Below are 16,955 nucleotides of genomic sequence, written 5' to 3'. Positions count from 1 at the left end.
TATGTTTAATAAGCATTTTTAATTTTATTGCTTAAATCGCATTTTCTCGGCGAGCTGAGCACTTTTTCTGAATTGTGCCGCTCCCGTCACTCTGGTTAGGTTGGCATCGAAAAAAACGCTCTCGGGTGCTTTAGAGTGCCGAGTTTATTACTGAGCATGAAGAAATGACCACCTCCAACGTTTGGTTTATGTTTTATAAGCATTTTTAATTTTATTGCTTAAATCGCATTTTGTCGGCGAGCTGAGCACTTTTTCTGAATTGTGCCGCTCCCGTCACTCTGGTTAGGTTGGCATCGAAAAAAACGCTCTCGGGTGCTTTAGAGTGCCGAGTTATTCACTGCGCACGAAGAAATGACCACCTCCAACGTTTGGTTTATGTTTTATAAGCATTTTTAATTTTATTGCTTAAATCGCATTTTCTCGGCGAGCTGAGCGCTTTTTCTGAATTGTGCCGCTCCCGTCACTCTGGTTAGGTTGGCATCGAAAAAAACGCTCTCGGGTGCTTTAGAGTGCCGAGTTTATCACTGCGCATGAAGAAATGACCACCTCCAACGTTTGGTTTATGTTTTATAAGCATTTTTAATTTTATTGCTTAAATCGCATTTTCTCGGCGAGCTGAGCGCTTTTTCTGAATTGTGCCGCTCCCGTAACTCTGGTTAGGTTGGCATCGAAAAAAACGCTCTCGGGTGCTTTAGAGTGCCGAGTTTATCACTGCGCATGAAGAAATGACCACTTCCAACGTTTGGTTTATGTTTTATAAGCATTTTTAATTTTATTGCTTAAATCGCATTTTCTCGGCGAACTGAGCGCTTTTTCTGAATTGTGCCGCTCCCGTAACTCTGGTTAGGTTGGCATCGAAAAAAACGCTCTCGGGTGCTTTAGAGTGCCGAGTTTATCACTGCGCATGAAGAAATGACCACTTCCAACGTTTGGTTTATGTTTTATAAGCATTTTTAATTTTATTGCTTAAATCGCATTTTCTCGGCGAGCTGAGCACTTTTTCTGAATTGTGCCGCTCCCGTCACTCTGGTTAGGTTGGCATCGAAAAAAACGCTCTCGGGTGCTCTAGAGTGCCGAGTTTATTACTGCGCATTAAGAAATGACCACCTCCAACGTTTGGTTTATGTTTTATAAGCATTTTTAATTTTATTGCTTAAATCGCATTTTCTCGGCGAGCTGAGCACTTTTTCTGAATTGTGCCGCTCCCGTCACTCTGGTTAGGTTGGCATCGAAAAAAACGCTCTCGGGTGCTTTAGAGTGCCGAGTTATTCACTGCGCATGAAGAAATGACCACCTCCAACGTTTGGTCTATGTTTAATAAGCATTTTTAATTTTATTGCTTAAATCGCATTTTCTCGGCGAGCTGAGCACTTTTTCTGAATTGTGCCGCTCCCGTCACTCTGGTTAGGTTGGCATCGAAAAAAACGCTCTCGGGTGCTTTAGAGTGCCGAGTTTATTACTGCGCATTAAGAAACGACCACCTCCAACGTTTGGTTTATGTTTTATAAGCATTTTTAATTTTATTGCTTAAATCGCATTTTCTCGGCGAGCTGAGCACTTTTTCTGAATTGTGCCACTCCCGTCACTCTGGTTAGGTTGGCATCGAAAAAAACGCTCTCGGGTGCTTTAGAGTGCCGAGTTTATTACTGCGCATTAAGAAATGACCACCTCCAACGTTTGGTTTATGTTTTATAAGCATTTTTAATTTTATTGCTTAAATCGCATTTTCTCGGCGAGCTGAGCGCTTTTTCTGAATTGTGCCGCTCCCGTCACTCTGGTTAGGTTGGCATCGAAAAAAACGCTCTCGGGTGCTTTAGAGTGCCGAGTTATTCACTGCGCATGAAGAAATGACCACCTCCAACGTTTGGTTTATGTTTAATAAGCATTTTTAATTTTATTGCTTAAATCGCATTTTCTTGGCGAGCTGAGCACTTTTTCTGAATTGTGCCGCTCCCGTCACTCTGGTTAGGTTGGCATCGAAAAAAACGCTCTCGGGTGCTTTAGAGTGCCGAGTTTATTACTGCGCATTAAGAAATGACCACCTCCAACGTTTGGTTTATGTTTTATAAGCATTTTTAATTTTATTGCTTAAATCGCATTTTCTCGGCGAGCTGAGCGCTTTTTCTGAATTGTGCCGCTCCCGTCACTCTGGTTAGGTTGGCATCGAAAAAAACGCTCTCGGGTGCTTTAGAGTGCCGAGTTATTCACTGCGCATGAAGAAATGACCACCTCCAACGTTTGGTTTATGTTTAATAAGCATTTTTAATTTCACTGCTTAAATCGCATTTTCTCGGCGAGCTGAGCACTTTTTCTGAATTGTGCCGCTCCCGTCACTCTGGTTAGGTTGGCATCGAAAAAAACGCTCTCGGGTGCTTTAGAGTGCCGAGTTTATTACTGCGCATTAAGAAATGACCACCTCCAACGTTTGGTTTATGTTTTATAAGCATTTTTAATTTTATTGATTAAATCGCATTTTCTCGGCGAGCTGAGCACTTTTTCTGAATTGTGCCGCTCCCGTCACTCTGGTTAGGTTGGCATCGAAAAAAACGCTCTCGGGTGCTTTAGAGTGCCGAGTTTATCACTGCGCATGAAGAAATGACCCCCTCCAACGTTTGGTTTATGTTTAATAAGCATTTTTAATTTTATTGCTTAAATCGCATTTTCTCGGCGAGCTGAGCACTTTTTCTGAATTATGCCGCTCCCGTCACTCTGGTTAGGTTGGCATCGAAAAAAACGCTCTCGGGTGCTTTAGAGTGCCGACTTTATCACTGCGCATGAAGAAATGACCACCTCCAACGTTTGGTTTATGTTTTATAAGCATTTTTAATTTTATTGCTTAAATCGCATTTTCTCGGCGAGCTGAGCACTTTTTCTGAATTGTGCCGCTCCCGTCACTCTGGTTAGGTTGGCATCGAAAAAAACGCTCACGGGTGCTTTAGAGTGCCGAGTTTATTACTGCGCATTAAGAAATGACCACCTCCAACGTTTGGTTTATGTTTTATAAGCATTTTTAATTTTATTGCTTAAATCGCATTTTCTCGGCGAGCTGAGCACTTTTTCTGAATTGTGCCGCTCCCGTCACTCTGGTTAGGTTGGCATCGAAAAAAACGCTCTCGGGTGCTTTAGAGTGCCGAGTTATTCACTGCGCATGAAGAAATGACCACCTCCAACGTTTGGTTTATGTTTTATAAGCATTTTTAATTTTATTGCTTAAATCGCATTTTCTCGGCGAGCTGAGCGCTTTTTCTGAATTGTGCCGCTCCCGTAACTCTGGTTAGGTTGGCATCGAAAAAAACGCTCTCGGGTGCTTTAGAGTGCCGAGTTTATTACTGCGCATTAAAAAATGACCACCTCCAACGTTTGGTTTATGTTTTATAAGCATTTTTAATTTTATTGCTTAAATCGCATTTTCTCGGCGAGCTGAGCACTTTTTCTGAATTGTGCCGCTCCCGTCACTCTGGTTAGGTTGGCATCGAAAAAAACGCTCTCGGGTGCTTTAGAGTGCCGAGTTTATTACTGCGCATTAAGAAATGACCACCTCCAACGTTTGGTTTATGTTTTATAAGCATTTTTAATTTTATTGCTTAAATCGCATTTTCTCGGCGAGCTGAGCACTTTTTCTGAATTGTGCCGCTCCCGTCACTCTGGTTAGGTTGGCATCGAAAAAAACGCTATCGGGTGCTTTAGAGTGCCGAGTTATTCACTGCGCATGAAGAAATGACCACCTCCAACGTTTGGTTTATGTTTAATAAGCATTTTTAATTTTATTGCTTAAATCGCATTTTCTCGGCGAGCTGAGCACTTTTTCTGAATTGTGCCGCTCCCGTCACTCTGGTTAGGTTGGCATCGAAAAAAACGCTCTCGGGTGCTTTAGAGTGCCGAGTTTATTACTGCGCATTAAGAAATGACCACCTCCAACGTTTGGTTTATGTTTTATAAGCATTTTTAATTTTATTGCTTAAATCGCATTTTCTCGGCGAGCTGAGCACTTTTTCTGAATTGTGCCGCTCCCGTCACTCTGGTTAGGTTGGCATCGAAAAAAACGCTCTCGGGTGCTTTAGAGTGCCGAGTTTATTACTGCGCATTAAGAAATGACCACCTCCAACGTTTGGTTTATGTTTTATAAGCATTTTTAATTTTATTGCTTAAATCGCATTTTCTCGGCGAGCTGAGCACTTTTTCTGAATTGTGCCGCTCCCGTCACTTGGCATCGAAAAAAACGCTCTCGGGTGCTTTAGAGTGCCGAGTTATTCACTGCGCATGAAGAAATGACCACCTCCAACGTTTGGTTTATGTTTTATAAGCATTTTTAATTTTATTGCTTAAATCGCATTTTCTCGGCGAGCTGAGCGCTTTTTCTGCATGCCGCTCCCGTCACTCTGGTTAGGTTGGCATCGAAAAAAACGCTCTCGGGTGCTTTAGAGTGCCGAGTTTATTACTGCGCATTAAGAAATGACCACCTCCAACGTTTGGTTTATGTTTTATAAGCATCTTTAATTTTATTGCCTAAATCGCATTTTCTCGGCGAGCTGAGCACTTTTTCTGAATTGTGCCGCTCCCGTCACTCTGGTTAGGTTGGCATCGAAAAAAACGCTCTCGGGTGCTTTAGAGTGCCGAGTTTATTACTGCGCATTAAGAAATGCCCACCTCCAACGTTTGGTTTATGTTTTATAAGCATTTTTAATTTTATTGCTTAAATCGCATTTTCTCGGCGAGCTGAGCACTTTTTCTGAATTGTGCCGCTCCCGTCACTCTGGTTAGGTTGGCATCGAAAAAAACGCTCTCGGGTGCTTTAGAGTGCCGAGTTATTCACTGCGCACGAAGAAATGACCACCTCCAACGTTTGGTTTATGTTTTATAAGCATTTTTAATTTTATTGCTTAAATCGCATTTTCTCGGCGAGCTGAGCGCTTTTTCTGAATTGTGCCGCTCCCGTCACTCTGGTTAGGTTGGCATCGAAAAAAACGCTCTCGGGTGCTTTAGAGTGCCGAGTTTATCACTGCGCATGAAGAAATGACCACCTCCAACGTTTGGTTTATGTTTTATAAGCATTTTTAATTTTATTGCTTAAATCGCATTTTCTCGGCGAGCTGAGCACTTTTTCTGAATTGTGCCGCTCCCGTCACTCTGGTTAGGTTGGCATCGAAAAAAACGCTCTCGGGTGCTTTAGAGTGCCGAGTTATTCACTGCGCATGAAGAAATGACCACCTCCAACGTTTGGTTTATGTTTTATAAGCATTTTTAATTTTATTGTTTAAATCGCATTTTCTCGGCGAGCTGAGCGCTTTTTCTGAATTGTGCCGCTCCCGTCACTCTGGTTAGGTTGGCATCGAAAAAAACGCTCTCGGGTGCTTTAGAGTGCCGAGTTATTCACTGCGCATGAAGAAATGACCACCTCCACCGTTTGGTTTATGTTTAATAAGCATTTTTAATTTTATTGCTTAAATCACATTTTCTCGGCGAGCTGAGCACTTTTTCTGAATTGTGCCGCTCCCGTCACTCTGGTTAGGTTGGCATCGAAAAAAACGCTCTCGGGTGCTTTAGAGTGCCGAGTTTATTACTGCGCATTAAGAAATGACCACCTCCAACGTTTGGTTTATGTTTTATAAGCATTTTTAATTTTATTGCTTAAATCGCATTTTCTCGGCGAGCTGAGCACTTTTTCTGAATTGTGCCGCTCCCGTCACTCTGGTTAGGTTGGCATCGAAAAAAACGCTCTCGGGTGCTTTAGAGTGCCGAGTTATTCACTGCGCACGAAGAAATGACCACCTCCAACGTTTGGTTTATGTTTTATAAGCATTTTTAATTTTATTGCTTAAATCGCATTTTCTCGGCGAGCTGAGCGCTTTTTCTGAATTGTGCCGCTCCCGTCACTCTGGTTAGGTTGGCATCGAAAAAACGCTCTCGGGTGCTTTAGAGTGCCGAGTTTATTACTGCGCATTAAGAAATGACCACCTCCAACGTTTGGTTTATGTTTTATAAGCATTTTTAATTTTATTGCTTAAATCGCATTTTCTCGGAGAGCTGAGCACTTTTTCTGAATTGTGCCGCTCCCGTCACTCTGGTTAGGTTGGCATCGAAAAAAACGCTCTCGGGTGCTTTAGAGTGGCGAGTTTATTACTGCGCATTAAGAAATGACCACCTCCAACGTTTGGTTTATGTTTTATAAGCATTTTTAATTTTATTGCTTAAATCGCATTTTCTCGGCGAGCTGAGCACTTTTTCTGAATTGTGCCGCTCCCGTCACTCTGGTTAGGTTGGCATCGAAAAAAACGCTATCGGGTGCTTTAGAGTGCCGAGTTATTCACTGCGCATGAAGAAATGACCACCTCCAACGTTTGGTTTATGTTTAATAAGCATTTTTAATTTTATTGCTTAAATCGCATTTTCTCGGCGAGCTGAGCACTTTTTCTGAATTGTGCCGCTCCCGTCACTCTGGTTAGGTTGGCATCGAAAAAAACGCTCTCGGGTGCTTTAGAGTGCCGACTTTATCACTGCGCATGAAGAAATGACCACCTCCAACGTTTGGTTTATGTTTTATAAGCATTTTTAATTTTATTGCTTAAATCGCATTTTCTCGGCGAGCTGAGCACTTTTTCTGAATTGTGCCGCTCCCGTCACTTGCCATCGAAAAAAACGCTCTCGGGTGCTTTAGAGTGCCGAGTTATTCACTGCGCATGAAGAAATGACCACCTCCAACGTTTGGTTTATGTTTTATAAGCATTTTTAATTTTATTGCTTAAATCGCATTTTCTCGGCGAGCTGAGCGCTTTTTCTGAATTGTGCCGCTCCCGTCACTCTGGTTAGGTTGGCATCGAAAAAAACGCTCTCGGGTGCTTTAGAGTGCCGAGTTATTCACTGCGCATGAAGAAATGAGAACCTCCAACGTTTGGTTTATGATTAATAAGCATTTTTAATTTTATTGCTTAAATCGCATTTTCTCGGCGAGCTGAGCACTTTTTCTGAATTGTGCCGCTCCCGTCACTCTGGTTAGGTTGGCATCGAAAAAAACGCTCTCGGGTGCTTTAGAGTGCCGAGTTTATTACTGCGCATTAAGAAATGACCACCTCCAACGTTTGGTTTATGTTTTATAAGCATTTTTAATTTTATTGCTTAAATCGCATTTTCTCGGCGAGCTGAGCGCTTTTTCTGAATTGTGCCGCTCCCGTCACTCTGGTTAGGTTGGCATCGAAAAAAACGCTCTCGGGTGCTTTAGAGTGCCGAGTTTATTACTGCGCATTAAGAAATGACCACCTCCAACGTTTGGTTTATGTTTTATAAGCATTTTTAATTTTATTGCTTAAATCGCATTTTCTCGGCGAGCTGAGCACTTTTTCTGAATTGTGCCGTCCCGTCACTCTGGTTAGGTTGGCATCACAAAAAAAAGGCTCACGGGTGCTTTAGAGTGCCGAGTTTATTACTGCGCATTAAGAAATGACCACCTCCAACGTTTGGTTTATGTTTTATAAGCATTTTTAATTTTATTGCTTAAATCGCATTTTCTCGGCGAGCTGAGCACTTTTTCTGAATTGTGCCGCTCCCGTCACTCTGGTTAGGTTGGCATCGAAAAAAACGCTCTCGGGTGCTTTAGAGTGCCGACTTATTCACTGCGCATGGAGAAATGACCACCTCCAACGTTTGGTTTATGTTTTATAAGCATTTTTAATTTTATTGCTTAAATCGCATTTTCTCGGCGAGCTGAGCACTTTTTCTGAATTGTGCCGCTCCCGTCACTCTGGTTAGGTTGGCATCGAAAAAAACGCTCTCGGGTGCTTTAGAGTGCCGAGTTTATCACTGCGCATGAAGAAATGACCACCTCCAACGTTTGGTTTATGTTTTATAAGCATTTTTAATTTTATTGCTTAAATCGCATTTTCTCGGCGAGCTGAGCGCTTTTTCTGAATTGTGCCGCTCCCGTAACTCTGGTTAGGTTGGCATCGAAAAAAACGCTCTCGGGTGCTTTAGAGTGCCGAGTTTATTACTGCGCATTAGGAAATGACCACCTCCAACGTTTGGTTTATGTTTTATAAGCATTTTTAATTTTATTGCTTAAATCGCATTTTCTCGGCGAGCTGAGCACTTTTTCTGAATTGTGCCGCTCCCGTCACTCTGGTTAGGTTGGCATCGAAAAAAACGCTCTCGGGTGCTTTAGAGTGCCGAGTTTATTACTGCGCATTAAGAAATGACCACCTCAGACGTTTGGTTTATGTTTTATAAGCATTTTTAATTTTATTGCTTAAATCGCATTTTCTCGGCGAGCTGAGCACTTTTTCTGAATTGTGCCGCTCCCGTCACTCTGGTTAGGTTGGCATCGAAAAAAACGCTCTCGGGTGCTTTAGAGTGCCGAGTTTATTACTGCGCATTAAGAAATGACCACCTCCAACGTTTGGTTTATGTTTTATAAGCATTTTTAATTTTATTGCTTAAATCGCATTTTCTCGGCGAGCTGAGCACTTTTTCTGAATTGTGCCGCTCCCGTCACTCTGGTTAGGTTGGCATCGAAAAAAACGCTCTCGGGTGCTTTAGAGTGCCGAGTTTATTACTGCGCATTAAGAAATGACCACCTCCAACGTTTGGTTTATGTTTTATAAGCATTTTTAATTTTATTGCTTAAATCGCATTTTCTCGGCGAGCTGAGCACTTTTTCTGAATTGTGCCGCTCCCGTCACTCTGGTTAGGTTGGCATCGAAAAAAACGCTCTCGGGTGCTTTAGAGTGCCGAGTTTATTACTGCGCATTAAGAAATGACCACCTCCAACGTTTGGTTTATGTTTTATAAGCATTTTTAATTTTATTGCTTAAATCGCATTTTCTCGGCGAGCTGAGCACTTTTTCTGAATTGTGCCGCTCCCGTCACTCTGGTTAGGTTGGCATCGAAAAAAACGCTCTCGGGTGCTTTAGAGTGCCGAGTTATTCACTGCGCATGAAGAAATGACCACCTCCAACGTTTGGTTTATGTTTTATAAGCATTTTTAATTTTATTGCTTAAATCGCATTTTCTCGGCGAGCTGAGCGCTTTTTCTGAATTGTGCCTGTCCCGTCACTCTGGTTAGGTTGGCATCGAAAAAAACGCTCTCGGGTGCTTTAGAGTGCCGAGTTATTCACTGCGCATGAAGAAATGACCACCTCCAACGTTTGGTTTATGTTTAATAAGCATTTTTAATTTTATTGCTTAAATCGCATTTTCTCGGCGAGCTGAGCGCTTTTTCTGAATTGTGCCGCTCCCGTCACTCTGGTTAGGTTGGCATCGAAAAAAACGCTCTCGGGTGCTTTAGAGTGCCGAGTTATTCACTGCGCATGAAGAAATGACAACCTCCAACGTTTGGTTTATGTTTAATAAGCATTTTTAATTTTATTGCTTAAATCGCATTTTCTCGGCGAGCTGAGCACTTTTTCTGAATTGTGCCGCTCCCTTCACTCTGGTTAGGTTGGCATCGAAAAAAACGCTCTCGGGTGCTTTAGAGTGCCGAGTTTATTACTGCGCATTAAGAAATGACCACCTCCAACGTTTGGTTTATGTTTTATAAGCATTTTTAATTTTATTGCTTAAATCGCATTTTCTCGGCGAGCTGAGCGCTTTTTCTGAATTGTGCCGCTCCCGTCACTCTGGTTAGGTTGGCATCGAAAAAAACGCTCACGGGTGCTTTAGAGTGCCGAGTTTATTACTGCGCATTAAGAAATGACCACCTCCAACGTTTTGTTTATGTTTTATAAGCATTTTTAGTTTTATTGCTTAAATCGCATTTTCTCGGCGAGCTGAGCACTTTTTCTGAATTGTGCCGCTCCCGTCACTCTGGTTAGGTTGGCATCGAAAAAAACGCTCTCGGGTGCTTTAGAGTGCCGAGTTATTCACTGCGCATGGAGAAATGACCACCTCCAACGTTTGGTTTATGTTTTATAAGCATTTTTAATTTTATTGCTTAAATCGCATTTTCTCGGCGAGCTGAGAACTTTTTTTGAATTGTGCCGCTCCCGTCACTCTGGTTAGGTTGGCATCGAAAAAAACGCTCTCGGGTGCTTTAGAGTGCCGAGTTTATCACTGCGCATGAAGAAATGACCACCTCCAACGTTTGGTTTATGTTTTATAAGCATTTTTAATTTTATTGCTTAAATCGCATTTTCTCGGCGAGCTGAGCGCTTTTTCTGAATTGTGCCGCTCCCGTCACTCTGGTTAGGTTGGCATCGAAAAAAACGCTCTCGGGTGCTTTAGAGTGCCGAGTTTATCACTGCGCATGAAGAAATGACCACCTCCAACGTTTGGTTTATGTTTTATAAGCATTTTTAATTTTATTGCTTAAATCGCATTTTCTCGGCGAGCTGAGCGCTTTTTCTGAATTGTGCCGCTCCCGTCACTCTGGTTAGGTTGGCATCGAAAAAAACGCTCTCGGGTGCTTTAGAGTGCCGAGTTATTCACTGCGCATGAAGAAATGACCACCTCCAACGTTTGGTTTATGTTTTATAAGCATTTTTAATTTTATTGCTTAAATCGCATTTTCTCGGCGAGCTGAGCGCTTTTTCTGAATTGTGCCGCTCCCGTCACTCTGGTTAGGTTGGCATCGAAAAAAACGCTCTCGGGTGCTTTAGAGTGCCGAGTTATTCACTGCGCATGAAGAAATGACCACCTCCAACGTTTGGTTTATGTTTAATAAGCATTTTTAATTTTATTGCTTAAATCGCATTTTCTCGGCGAGCTGAGCACTTTTTCTGAATTGTGCCGCTCCCGTCACTCTGGTTAGGTTGGCATCGAAAAAAACGCTCTCGGGTGCTTTAGAGTGCCGAGTTTATTACTGCGCATTAAGAAATGACCACCTCCAACGTTTGGTTTATGTTTTATAAGCATTTTTAATTTTATTGCTTAAATCGCATTTTCTCGGCGAGCTGAGCACTTTTTCTGAATTGTGCCGCTCCCGTCACTCTGGTTAGGTTGGCATCAAAAAAAACGCTCTCGGGTGCTTTAGAGTGCCGAGTTTATCACTGCGCATGAAGAAATGACCACCTCCAACGTTTGGTTTATGTTTAATAAGCATTTTTAATTTTATTGCTTAAATCGCATTTTCTCGGCGAGCTGAGCACTTTTTCTGAATTGTGCCGCTCCCGTCACTCTGGTTAGGTTGGCATCGAAAAAAACGCTCTCGGGTGCTTTAGAGTGCCGAGTTTATTACTGCGCATGAAGAAATGACCACCTACAATGTTTGGTTTATGTTTAATAAGCATTTTTAATTTTATTGCTTAAATCGCATTTTCTCGGCGAGCTGAGCGCTTTTTCTTAATTGTGCCGCTCCCGTCACTCTGGTTAGGTTGGCATCGAAAAAAACGCTCTCGGGTGCTTTAGAGTGCCGAGTTATTCACTGCGCATGAAGAAATGACCACCTCCAACGTTTGGTTTATGTTTAATAAGCATTTTTAATTTTATTGCTTAAATCGCATTTTCTCGGCGAGCTGAGCACTTTTTCTGAATTGTGCCGCTCCCTTCACTCTGGTTAGGTTGGCATCGAAAAAAACGCTCTCGGGTGCTTTAGAGTGCCGAGTTTATTACTGCGCATTAAGAAATGACCACCTCCAACGTTTGGTTTATGTTTTATAAGCATTTTTAATTTTATTGCTTAAATCGCATTTTCTCGGCGAGCTGAGCGCTTTTTCTGAATTGTGCCGCTCCCGTCACTCTGGTTAGGTTGGCATCGAAAAAAACGCTCACGGGTGCTTTAGAGTGCCGAGTTTATTACTGCGCATTAAGAAATGACCACCTCCAACGTTTTGTTTATGTTTTATAAGCATTTTTAGTTTTATTGCTTAAATCGCATTTTCTCGGCGAGCTGAGCACTTTTTCTGAATTGTGCCGCTCCCGTCACTCTGGTTAGGTTGGCATCGAAAAAAACGCTCTCGGGTGCTTTAGAGTGCCGAGTTATTCACTGCGCATGGAGAAATGACCACCTCCAACGTTTGGTTTATGTTTTATAAGCATTTTTAATTTTATTGCTTAAATCGCATTTTCTCGGCGAGCTGAGAACTTTTTTTGAATTGTGCCGCTCCCGTCACTCTGGTTAGGTTGGCATCGAAAAAAACGCTCTCGGGTGCTTTAGAGTGCCGAGTTTATCACTGCGCATGAAGAAATGACCACCTCCAACGTTTGGTTTATGTTTTATAAGCATTTTTAATTTTATTGCTTAAATCGCATTTTCTCGGCGAGCTGAGCGCTTTTTCTGAATTGTGCCGCTCCCGTCACTCTGGTTAGGTTGGCATCGAAAAAAACGCTCTCGGGTGCTTTAGAGTGCCGAGTTTATCACTGCGCATGAAGAAATGACCACCTCCAACGTTTGGTTTATGTTTTATAAGCATTTTTAATTTTATTGCTTAAATCGCATTTTCTCGGCGAGCTGAGCGCTTTTTCTGAATTGTGCCGCTCCCGTAACTCTGGTTAGGTTGGCATCGAAAAAAACGCTCTCGGGTGCTTTAGAGTGCCGAGTTTATCACTGCGCATGAAGAAATGACCACTTCCAACGTTTGGTTTATGTTTTATAAGCATTTTTAATTTTATTGCTTAAATCGCATTTTCTCGGCGAGCTGAGCGCTTTTTCTGAATTGTGCCGCTCCCGTAACTCTGGTTAGGCTGGCATCGAAAAAAAACGCTCTTGGGTGCTTTAGAGTGCCGAGTTTATCACTGCGCATGAAGAAATGACCACTTCCAACGTTTGGTTTATGTTTTATAAGCATTTTTAATTTTATTGCTTAAATCGCATTTTCTCGGCGAGCTGAGCACTTTTTCTGAATTGTGCCGCTCCCGTCACTCTGGTTAGGTTGGCATCGAAAAAAACGCTCTCGGGTGCTCTAGAGTGCCGAGTTTATTACTGCGCATTAAGAAATGACCACCTCCAACGTTTGGTTTATGTTTTATAAGCATTTTTAATTTTATTGCTTAAATCGCATTTTCTCGGCGAGCTGAGCACTTTTTCTGAATTGTGCCGCTCCCGTCACTCTGGTTAGGTTGGCATCGAAAAAAACGCTCTCGGGTGCTTTAGAGTGCCGAGTTATTCACTGCGCATGAAGAAATGACCACCTCCAACGTTTGGTTTATGTTTTATAAGCATTTTTAATTTTATTGCTTAAATCGCATTTTCTCGGCGAGCTGAGCACTTTTTCTGAATTGTGCCGCTCCCGTCACTCTGGTTAGGTTGGCATCGAAAAAAACGCTCTCGGGTGCTTTAGAGTGCCGAGTTTATCACTGCGCATGAAGAAATGACCACCTCCAACGTTTGGTTTATGTTTTATAAGCATTTATAATTTTATTGCTTAAATCGCATTTTCTCGGCGAGCTGAGCGCTTTTTCTGAATTGTGCCGCTCCCGTCACTCTGGTTAGGTTGGCATCGAAAAAAACGCTCTCGGGTGCTTTAGAGTGCCGAGTTATTCACTGCGCATGAAGAAATGACCACCTCCAACGTTTGGTTTATGTTTTATAAGCATTTTTAATTTTATTGCTTAAATCGCATTTTCTCGGCGAGCTGAGCGCTTTTTCTGAATTGTGCCGCTCCCGTCACTCTGGTTAGGTTGGCATCGAAAAAAACGCTCTCGGGTGCTTTAGAGTGCCGAGTTATTCACTGCGCATGAAGAAATGACCACCTCCAACGTTTGGTTTATGTTTAATAAGCATTTTTAATTTTATTGCTTAAATCGCATTTTCTCGGCGAGCTGAGCACTTTTTCTGAATTGTGCCGCTCCCGTCACTCTGGTTAGGTTGGCATCGAAAAAAACGCTCTCGGGTGCTTTAGAGTGCCGAGTTTATTACTGCGCATTAAGAAATGACCACCTCCAACGTTTGGTTTATGTTTTATAAGCATTTTTAATTTTATTGCTTAAATCGCATTTTCTCGGCGAGCTGAGCACTTTTTCTGAATTGTGCCGCTCCCGTCACTCTGGTTAGGTTGGCATCAAAAAAAACGCTCTCGGGTGCTTTAGAGTGCCGAGTTTATCACTGCGCATGAAGAAATGACCACCTCCAACGTTTGGTTTATGTTTTATAAGCATTTTTAATTTTATTGCTTAAATCGCATTTTCTCGGCGAGCTGAGCACTTTTTCTGAATTGTGCCGCTCCCGTCACTCTGGTTAGGTTGGCATCGAAAAAAACGCTCTCGGGTGCTTTAGAGTGCCGAGTTTATTACTGCGCATGAAGAAATGACCACCTACAATGTTTGGTTTATGTTTAATAAGCATTTTTAATTTTATTGCTTAAATCGCATTTTCTCGGCGAGCTGAGCGCTTTTTCTTAATTGTGCCGCTCCCGTCACTCTGGTTAGGTTGGCATCGAAAAAAACGCTCTCGGGTGCTTTAGAGTGCCGAGTTATTCACTGCGCATGAAGAAATGACCACCTCCAACGTTTGGTTTATGTTTAATAAGCATTTTTAATTTTATTGCTTAAATCGCATTTTCTCGGCGAGCTGAGCACTTTTTCTGAATTGTGCCGCTCCCGTCACTCTGGTTAGGTTGGCATCGAAAAAAACGCTCTCGGGTGCTTTAGAGTGCCGAGTTTATTACTGCGCATTAGGAAATGACCACCTCCAACGTTTGGTTTATGTTTTATAAGCATTTTTAATTTTATTGCTTAAATCGCATTTTCTCGGCGAGCTGAGCACTTTTTCTGAATTGTGCCGCTCCCGTCACTCTGGTTAGGTTGGCATCGAAAAAAAACGCTCTCGGGTGCTTTAGAGTGCCGAGTTTATTACTGCGCATTAAGAAATGACCACCTCCAACGTTTGGTTTATGTTTTATAAGCATTTTTAATTTTATTGCTTAAATCGCATTTTCTCGGCGAGCTGAGCGCTTTTTCTGAATTGTGCCGCTCCCGTCACTCTGGTTAGGTTGGCATCGAAAAAAACGCTCTCGGGTGCTTTAGAGTGCCGAGTTTATCACTGCGCATGAAGAAATGACCACCTCCAACGTTTGGTTTATGTTTTATAAGCATTTTTAATTTTATTGCTTAAATCGCATTTTCTCGGCGAGCTGAGCGCTTTTTCTGAATTGTGCCGCTCCCGTAACTCTGGTTAGGTTGGCATCGAAAAAAACGCTCTCGGGTGCTTTAGAGTGCCGAGTTTATCACTGCGCATGAAGAAATGACCACTTCCAACGTTTGGTTTATGTTTTATGAGCATTTTTAATTTCATTGCTTAAATCGCATTTTCTCGGCGAGCTGTATGTGCCGCTCCCGTCACTCTGGTTAGGTTGGCATCGAAAAAAACGCTCTCGGGTGCTCTAGAGTGCCGAGTTTATTACTGCGCATTAAGAAATGACCACCTCCAACGTTTGGTTTATGTTTTATAAGCATTTTTAATTTTATTGCTTAAATCGCATTTTCTCGGCGAGCTGAGCACTTTTTCTGAATTGTGCCGCTCCCGTCACTCTGGTTAGGTTGGCATCGAAAAAAACGCTCTCGGGTGCTTTAGAGTGCCGAGTTTATTACTGCGCATTAAGAAATGACCACCTCCAACGTTTGGTTTATGTTTTATAAGCATTTTTAATTTTATTGCTTAAATCGCATTTTCTCGGCGAGCTGAGCACTTTTTCTGAATTGTGCCGCTCCCGTCACTCTGGTTAGGTTGGCATCGAAAAAAACGCTCTCGGGTGCTTTAGAGTGCCGAGTTATTCACTGCGCATGAAGAAATGACCACCTCCAACGTTTGGTTTATGTTTTATAAGCATTTTTAATTCTATTGCTTAAATCGCATTTTCTCGGCGAGCTGAGCACTTTTTCTGAATTGTGCCGCTCCCGTCACTCTGGTTAGGTTGGCATCGAAAAAAACGCTCTCGGGTGCTTTAGAGTGCCGAGTTTATCACTGCGCATGAAGAAATGACCACCTCCAACGTTTGGTTTATGTTTTATAAGCATTTATAATTTTATTGCTTAAATCGCATTTTCTCGGCGAGCTGAGCGCTTTTTCTGAATTGTGCCGCTCCCGTCACTCTGGTTAGGTTGGCATCGAAAAAAACGCTCTCGGGTGCTTTAGAGTGCCGAGTTATTCACTGCGCATGAAGAAATGACCACCTCCAACGTTTGGTTCATGTTTAATAAGCATTTTTAATTTTATTGCTTAAATCGCATTTTCTCGGCGAGCTGAGCGCTTTTTCTGAATTGTGCCGCTCCCGTAACTCTGGTTAGGTTGGCATCGAAAAAAACGCTCTCGGGTGCTTTAGAGTGCCGAGTTTATCACTGCGCATGAAGAAATGACCACTTCCAACGTTTGGTTTATGTTTTATAAGCATTTTTAATTTTATTGCTTAAATCGCATTTTCTCGGCGAGCTGAGCGCTTTTTCTGAATTGTGCCGCTCCCGTAACTCTGGTTAGGTTGGCATCGAAAAAAACGCTCTCGGGTGCTTTAGAGTGCCGAGTTTATCACTGCGCATGAAGAAATGACCACCTCCAACGTTTGGTTTATGTTTTATAAGCATTTTTAATTTTATTGCTTAAATCCCATTTTCTCGGCGAGCTGAGCGCTTTTTCTGAATTGTGCCGCTCCCGTCACTCTGGTTAGATTGGCATCGAAAAAAACGCTCTCGGGTGCTTTAGAGTGCCGAGTTTGAAGAAATGACCACCTCCAACGTTTGGTTTATGTTTAATAAGCATTTTTAATTTTATTGCTTAAATCGCATTTTCTCGGCGAGCTGAGCGCTTTTTCTGAATTGTGCCGCTCCCGTCACTCTGGTTAGGTTGGCATCGAAAAAAACGCTCTCGGGTGCTTTAGAGTGCCGAGTTATTCACTGCGCATGAAGAAATGACCACCTCCACCGTTTGGTTTATGTTTAATAAGCATTTTTAATTTTATTGTTTAAATCGCATTTTCTCGGCGAGCTGAGCACTTTTTCTGAATTGTGCCGCTCCCGTCACTCTGGTTAGGTTGGCATCGAAAAAAACGCTCTCGGGTGCTTTAGAGTGCCGAGTTTATTACTGCGCATTAAGAAATGACCAC

This window comes from Syngnathus typhle, linkage group LG2, assembly GCF_033458585.1.
Source record: "Syngnathus typhle isolate RoL2023-S1 ecotype Sweden linkage group LG2, RoL_Styp_1.0, whole genome shotgun sequence".
NCBI classification, from domain to species: Eukaryota; Metazoa; Chordata; class Actinopteri; order Syngnathiformes; family Syngnathidae; genus Syngnathus; species Syngnathus typhle.
The sequence above is the reverse complement of the archived record's forward strand: the minus strand, read 5'-3'. Positions refer to the sequence as shown.